Source organism: Heterodontus francisci, chromosome 48, assembly GCF_036365525.1.
Source record: "Heterodontus francisci isolate sHetFra1 chromosome 48, sHetFra1.hap1, whole genome shotgun sequence".
In the NCBI taxonomy this organism is placed as follows: Eukaryota; Metazoa; Chordata; class Chondrichthyes; order Heterodontiformes; family Heterodontidae; genus Heterodontus; species Heterodontus francisci.
The window spans coordinates 129,201-137,300 of NC_090418.1; the positions used below are offsets into that span (position 1 = coordinate 129,201).

Below are 8,100 nucleotides of genomic sequence, written 5' to 3' on the forward strand. Positions count from 1 at the left end.
AGTAATTAAGTATTTAAGAGTACAGTAGTGTAGTGTTTAGGGGTACAGTAATTAAGTATTTAAGAGTACAGTAGTGCAGTGTTTAGGGATGGAGTAGTGTAGTGTTTAAGGGGTTCAGTAATTAAGTATTTAAGTGTACAGTAGTGTAGTGTTTAGGGTACAGTAATTTATTGTTTAAGAGTACAGTAGTGTAGTGTTACAAACAAGTGTTTGTAACTAATTCTATGATGAGTCTGGCTATGGTTAAAATGTCCCTCAAGTGTAAGATTTCTCTTGATTCCAAATCGGTGTCCTCTGGTTCTTGACCCTGCCATTGAACATCTCGACCAAATGTCCTCTAAACTTTCTCTTCTTTAAAAGAGAACAGCACTAGCTTCTGTAATCTATTCATGTAGCTTCAGTCCTTCATCCCTGGAACCATTCTATTCAATCTTTCCTGCATCCTCTCTGATGTCTTCACTTCCTTCTTAAAGTGTGGTGCCTAGAATTGGACACAATACCATTGAGGCTGAACCAATGTTTTATAAAGATTTACCATAACCGCCTTGCTTTTGTACTCTATGCCTCTATTTATCAAGCTCAGGGTCCCGTACACCCTTTATCAAACGCCTTTTTGAAGTCTACGTACATCACATCAACCCTCTGTATCCGCAGTCTCTCTCTGTTTCCGCACTGTTTTTGATTCTGAACCCATTGCTGCAGTCTCTCTTGATTTGTTGATTTATCAGCTCCTAACAGTCTTTGTTCGAGGTTTTTTATGATGCAGCAGTTTCCCACAACTGTTCGGCAAGGCTCACTCTTTGATCAAAAATAATGACTTTATTTTTGGAGGCGGTCCTCCTGTTTTCGTTCACGGCAGGTGTTATTTCTCCTGGGCGTGACCCGAGATCCCAAACCCTATATAATTGCAAATCTACAGGATTGTTGCAACGGGATGTTGGATATCTGACTTTAAAGGTGAGCTTTGCTGTTCCTTTCTACTATTACAACTTTTAGTTTCTACTTTTAGCTAAAACTAGAACAGGATTCCGGAAGAATAGTCTGGAGTTGTGAGCTGAATATCAGCCTGAGATTGGGGAACCGGGAATTCTGTATTCACTTTTAGAGACTTGCCGCTTTAAACGGGATGCGACCGGCTTCGGTCTTCGGAAACAGAAACTGCTGCGATATCTTCAGAGCAACCTTGTCCCAAGTGTTGAATCACAGAATTGTACCAGTGCTGAATGTGTCACAACATGAAGTTCAGACCCTTTATAAAATTAAACATTGAGAAATTTCCAGTCGTCCGCTGTTCTTGTGTAAAAGGAGTTAAGGCCGGATTGTAACCATAGGTTTATTAAGAAGGAAATACTCAGCAGCTCTGGCTGCATCTGTGGAGAGAAAAATAAAGTTAGTGTTTCAACTCAATGACCTTTCATCAGAACTGGAAAAGGTTAAAGAAGTAACAGGTTTTAAAGAAGTACAGAAGCCGGAAAATATGGAGGAAAGAACAAAACGGGAAGGTCTGTGATAGGGTGGAAGGGAGGAACATAGGAGCAGGAAAAGGCCATTCAGCCCATCGAGCCTGCTCTGCCATTCAATACCATCATGGCTGATCATCCACTTCAATGCCTTTTTCCCACAGGGGATAGGGTGGAAGGGAGGAGAGATGAAATGGCAAAGCGGGTGATGATGGTGTACTGCAAAAAGAAATGGTAATGGGTCAAAAAAAAACGGAAGATGGGTCCCGAGGAGTTGTAAATGGCAACAGCAGAATCATTACCAGCATCCCCGATCTCTAACTACCATCTCACCGTCCCCACGATCTCTTCCCCCATCACCCTCCCCCCCTGTGGTCCCTTCCCCCATCACTGCACCCCCCCTCCCCACTCATCTATCCCCTCTGTTTCAAGGGTATGAAGACAGTGCTGGCTAAAATGAAATGGGAAATTAGGTTAAAGGGAAGGTCAGTAGAGATGCAGTAGCAGACATGTAAGGTGATATATCCTAACACTCTGCAAGGATGTATTCCAGTGAGAAAGAACAACACTAGGAGAAGGATGCACCATCTGTGACTAACTAAGGACGTTAAGGATAGTATCAAATATAAAGAAAAAACATACAACTCTGTGAAGATCAGTGGTAGATCAGAAGATTGGACAGAATTTAAAGGCCAGCAAAGATTGACAAAAAAGGGAGAAATTATAGTATGATAAAAAGCCAGCTAAAAATATAAAAACAGTTATTAAGTGTCATAGAGTTATACAGCACAGAAACAGGCCCTTCGGCCCATTGTATCTATGCCAGCCATTAAGCACCTATCTTATCTAAGTATTTAAAAAGAAAGAGTAACTAAAGTGAACATTGGTCTTCTTGACGGTGAGTCTGGGGAATTAAAGAAATGGCAGAAGTGTTAAACAGATATTTTGTGTCTGCCTTTACTGTAGAAGACACAAGTAACATCCCAGAAATACTTGTAAATCAAGAGCTGAAAGGGACGGAGGAACCTGAAAATAATTACAATCACCAGGGAAAAGGTACTGAGAATACTATTAGAACTAAAGGCAGACAAGTCCCCAGGAGAGGTTGGATAGACTCGGATCGTTTTCACTGGAACGACGGAGGTGGAGGGGCAACATGATAGAGGTTTACAAAGTTATGAGTGGCATGGACAGAATGGATAGTCAAAAGTTTTTTCCCAGGGTGGAAGAGTCAGTTACTAGGGGACATAGGTTTAAGCTGAGAGCGGCAAAGTTTGGAGGGGATGTGCGAGGCAAGTTCTTTACACAGAGGGTGGTGAGTGCCTGGAACTTGCTGCCGGGGGAGGTGGTGGAAGCAGGTACGATAGCGACATTTAAGAGGCGTCTTGACAAATACATGAATAGGATGGGAATAGAGGGATATGGACCCCGGAAGTGCAGAAGGTTTTAGTTTAGGCAGGCATCAAGATCGGCGCAGGCTTGGAGGGCCGAATGGCCTGTTCCTGTGCTGTACTGTTCTTTGTTCTTTGACCTGATGGCCTGTATCCTAGGGTCTTAAAAGAAGTAGCTGCTAAGGTAGTAGATGCATTGGTTCTAATTTTCCCTAAATTCTGGGAAGGTCCCACCAGATTGGAAAATAGCAAATGTAACTCCTCTATACAAGAAAGGAGGAAAACAGAAAACTTAGGCCAGTTAGCATAACATCTGTCATAGGGAAAATGCTAGAATCTGTTATTAAAGTGCATTTAGAAACTTTTAATATGATCAGGCAGAGTCAACATGGTTTTGTGAAAGGGAAATAGAGTTCTTTGGGGAAACAACAAGCAAGGCAGATAAAGGGGAACTGTAGATGTGGTGTACTTGGATTTCCAAAAGGCATTTGATAAAGTGCCACATCAAAGGTTACAAAACAAAATAAGAGCTCACGGTGTAGGGGGTAACATATTATCATGGATAGAGGATTGGTTAGCTATCAGGAAGCAGAGAGTAGGGTTAACTGGGGCAATTTCAGGTTGGCAAGCTGTAACTAGTGGAGTGCTACAGGGATCAGTGCTGAGGCTTCAACTATTTACAATTTATATCAATAACTTGGATGAAAGAACCAAATATATGGTTGCTAAATTTGCTGATGACACAAAGGTAGGTAAATTGTAACAGTAAGCTGTGAAGAGGACATAGAGTCTGCAAAGAGATAAAGATAGATTAAGTGAGTGGGCAAATATTTGGCAGCTGGAGTATAATGTGGGAAAATGTGAGATTGTCCACTTTGGCAGGAAGAAAAGAAAAGCAGTATATATTTAAATGGAGAGAGATTGCAGAACTCTGTGGTACAGAGGGAGCCGGGTGTCCTGCAACATGATTCACAAAAAGTTAGTATGTAGGTACAGCAAGTGATTAGGAAGGCAAAATAAAGTTTTGCTACAGTTATAAAGGGCATTGGTGAGACCACATTTGGAGTACTGGACACAGTTTTGGTCTCCTTACTTAAGAAAGGATATAATTGTATTAGAAGCAGTTCAGAGAAGGGTCATTCGATTGATTCCTGGAATGATGGGCTTATCTTGAGAAAAGATTGGACAGGTTAGGCCTGTATCCATTGGAGTTTAGAAGAATGAAAGGTGATTTTATTGAAACATATAAAGATCCTGAGGGGACTTGACAGGGTGGATGCAGAGAGGATGTGTTCCCCTTATGGGAGAGACTAGAACTAGGGGACACAGTTTAAAAATTAGGGGTCTCCCATTTAAGACAGAGATGAGGAGATTTTTTTTCTCTCAGAGGTCATTTGTCTGTGGAATTCTCTTCCCCAGAGAGCAGTGTAAGCAGGGTCATTGAATATTTTTAAGGCTACGTTAGATAGATTCTTGATTGACAAGGGAGTCAAATGTTATAACAGATAGACAGGAAAGTCGGATTGAGGCTGCAATCAGGTCAGCCATGACCTTATCAAATGGTGGAGCAGGCTCGAGGGGCCGAATGGCCTACTCCTGCTCCTAATTTGTATGTTCATATGTAGTTAGGCCATTAACTGTTTCTCTTTCCACAGATGCTGCCTGAGCTGCTGAGTGTTTCCAGCATTTTCTGTTCTTATTTCAGATTTCCACCATCCTCAATATTTTGTTTTTTTTTATTAGGGAATTGCTGCTGACTGCATTTATTCGATGCTGTCTAACGATCCACAATCTACAAGATACGTTTAACCTGCACCTATTGTAAGATCAGAGATAAAGAAATGCACTCAAATTGGGCCACAATCCTTCTCTTATTTGGGATGGTTTTCAGTTAATCACAAGGTCAGTATCAAGTTGTCACTCTGATCTTTCTTGCTCTTTTGCGACCTTTTCATTTCAGGAACGTGACTATGTTTTTCATACAAAACTTAAATCCTTGGATGCATTTCAGCCATCACCTGGCAGTTAAATATCTTACCTTTCAAATAACTATTATTATATGTATTCCCTATTAACCAAGTTTTTAAAGTTTTCCTGTAATATAGCGATATTTGCAGTTCCAAAAGTTCATAATCCAGAAAATATTCATCTGTTTTTTTTTTTCACAGTTCACTTGTTATTTTCTCTTCTTACTTGCCCTTTAATCTCAGCAAGGATTTTATCTGAGCAGCGACACGATCGACAACCCAACACCATCCTTATGAAGATCCAACTTCTAGTCTGCGCATCATTTTATTTTAAATTATTTCTCAATAGAAACTTATACTAAACTGATGTTTAAAATATAATCCCTCTCACACAGGCAGCAAAGATTTCCAGGCATTTTTAAACAAATAAACACCATAATGATGAGAATTACAAATGAGCTGCAGATTTGTGTAAACATTTTAGAAGAACTGTCAGTATTTCCCTAACCATTCAAAGCCTAAGTAAGAAATTTAAACAGAAAAGAATCCAGGGCTTGAATACTGTTGCTGCTATTTTCATACCTTCGCTCCAAGGTGTGTGAAATACAGAGACATAGAACATTTACTGCTCAAAAGGAGGCCATTCAGTGTTGTGTCTGTGCCATCTGAAAAAGAGAAAACCAGCCTAATATCACTTTCCAGCCCTTGGTCCATAGCCCTGTAAGTTACAGCACTTCAAGTGTGCATATCCAAGTAATTTTTAAATGCAATGAGGGTTTCTGCATCTACCACCCTTTCAGGCAGTGAGTTCCAGATTTCCACCACCCTCTGGGTGAAAAAATGTCTCCTCAACTCCCCTCTAATCCTTCTACCAATTACATTAAATTTATGCCCCCTCAGTTATTTACCTCCCTGCTAAAGAAAATAGGTCCTTCCCTTATAATTTTATACACCTCAATTAAATCTCCCTCAGCTTCCTCTGTTCCAAAGAAACAGCCCCCAGCCTATCCTTGTAGCTACAATTTTCCAGTCCTGATAACATCGTCGTAAATCTCCGCTGTACCCTCTCTAGTATGATCACATCCTTCCTGTAATGAAGTACCCGAACTGACCAAAAGAACAAGAAACTTGCATTTATAAAGCTCCTTTAACATAGAAAAATGTCCCCAATTCTTCACAAAGGTATAAGAATAAATGGATGGAACTGAAGGAGACTAAGAAAAGGACAGCCGAAGGCCTAGTTAACAGGCTGAGTTTTATGGTGGTGAAGGGAATCAGAGAAGGAGGTGGAGAGAGGGAGGGATGAGCACACAGAGATGGGGAGGAGTTTGGGGAGCAGGGAGAGGGGTCAAAGATAGGAGAGGAGAGGGAGCAGGGGATTGGGAATGATGAGGGGGTTTGAGACCTTTGGGGGGGTTGAAAGTAATTGTGGGAGCAGGAGCATCGATGAGGTCCTTTATTTTGGGGTTGGGATTCTTGCTCCACCTGCCTCTGCATTCGGGTAAGTTACTTACCTTTTGCAGAGAACAGGTGAGTGTGTGTGTGTTAAGGCCAGGTGATGGGGCAAGTGTAGAAACCTGATGAGGGAGTGAATGCAGAGACTGGGCAACTGTAGAGACCAGGCGGAGAGGGCGAGTGTAGAGGCTGGGCGGAGGAGGGCAGGTAAAGATAGTGGTCAATGTGGGTGGGTATAGAGACCTGGGGAGGGGGTCGGCAGGGGTTGTGGGGGACAAATGTAGAGACTGGGGGAAGGGGCTGTGAGTGTTAGAGTATTGAACCAAAATCTGCTCAAACTTCATATCAAATCTTGCTTTTGGTGAGTTGTTAATTTATACAGTAATGCAGACATTTGTTCTTTTTTAACTAAAAGGGAATTTAATCCCAGTGAGAGATGGCTTTGGGATTTGGTATTGTGTAATGTGACAGGATTAATTAATGACCTCAGAGTAAAGGCACCTCTAGATAGCAACAATCACAATACGATTGAATTTTACATCCAGTTTGAAAGAGAGAAGAGTGACTCTAAGACTAATATTTTAAACTTGAATAAGGGCAACTATGTGGGCATGAAAGCTGAGCTAGCTGAAGTGAACTGGGTTACTAGGCTAGGAGTTAGATTAATAGAGAAGCAGTGGCAGACATTTAAGGGGATATTTCAGAATGCTCAGAATAGGTTGTTATGTCTGGGTGAGGAAGGGGCCTCAGGCTCCCCTCCGGCCCCTTTCCTGTTTTGGCCGTAACAGGGCTTAACTTTTAAAAACCCAATGTTTTTTGCTTCACCTCAGTGAGTCTTTGCTCATTGGCTCGTATACAATTATAATTGGAGAGCAATCAGACAGGCTTTCGTGGGTTTAAACAGGAGATAACTTTATTAACCTTAACACTCTAACTCAGATAAAAATTACTAAAAATATGTGACACAACCATGCTCGCATGCATACGAGATAAACACACACACAAATAGATACAGAGGAGGAGAAAGAATTAAAGGGGGAGGATTTGGAGTAGTAGATGGCATTCTGTTACTGTTTTTGTTTGGATGTAAAGACCTTGATTGGAGTTAAGTCTTGCAGTTCTTGCTGGGGCCCAGTGCAAACTTTCAAATGTGTTTTGCTGGTACCAGAGACTGAAGAAGTTCTCTTAAGCTGCTTCCATGGGTCCCTAGAACCTTGCTGGAGAGAGTTCAATTGTAGTTTCCCCAAACCTTTCTGTGAGGCACAATTCAATCAATTCCCAGGTTGGCCAGCAGGTTAGTCATGTGACCAGCTCTTTGTTTGAAACAGCATCACCTGTGAGGGTTGTTGATTTTTCAAAGCTTACTAGACATGCTCGGTGGGGGGTGGAGTGCTGGGTCTTACACAGACAAGATGTGGATCATCATTGTTGCCGAGCCCAATCTTTCTCATTGAATCAGGGAACACTTCCATTGTCTTTCTATTCAATTGTCTCTCAGAATGCAAATGTGCAGCCATGTTTTCAGCCATTCAGCTCTATGGTCTTTTTAAACAAGTTATGTTCAATTGACACACTCGGGGGGGGGGGGGGGGGGGGGGGTGGTGGATGGGGTGGAGTGCCGGCTCTTACACAGACAATATAGTCATAGAGTCATAAAGTTATACAGCACAGAAACAGGCCCTTCGGCCCATCGTGTCTGTGCCGGCCATCAAGCACCTAATTATTCTAATCCCATTTTCCAGCACTTGGCCCGTAGCCTTGTACGCTATGGTATTTCAAGTGCTCATCTAAAAACTGCTCAAATGTTTTGAGGGTTCCTGCCTCTAC

General features: G+C 41.8%; 1 long non-coding RNA gene across 1 annotated transcript; it reads left to right on the forward strand.

Moving 5' to 3' along the window:
* The first annotated feature begins 675 nt into the window (after positions 1-675).
* On the forward strand, positions 676-5,258 carry LOC137357362 (uncharacterized). The gene is made up of 3 exons (XR_010971178.1): positions 676-957; positions 4,595-4,753; positions 5,020-5,258. It is a non-coding gene; the product is annotated as an uncharacterized lncRNA (long non-coding RNA).
* Positions 5,259-8,100: the final 2,842 nt, after the last annotated feature.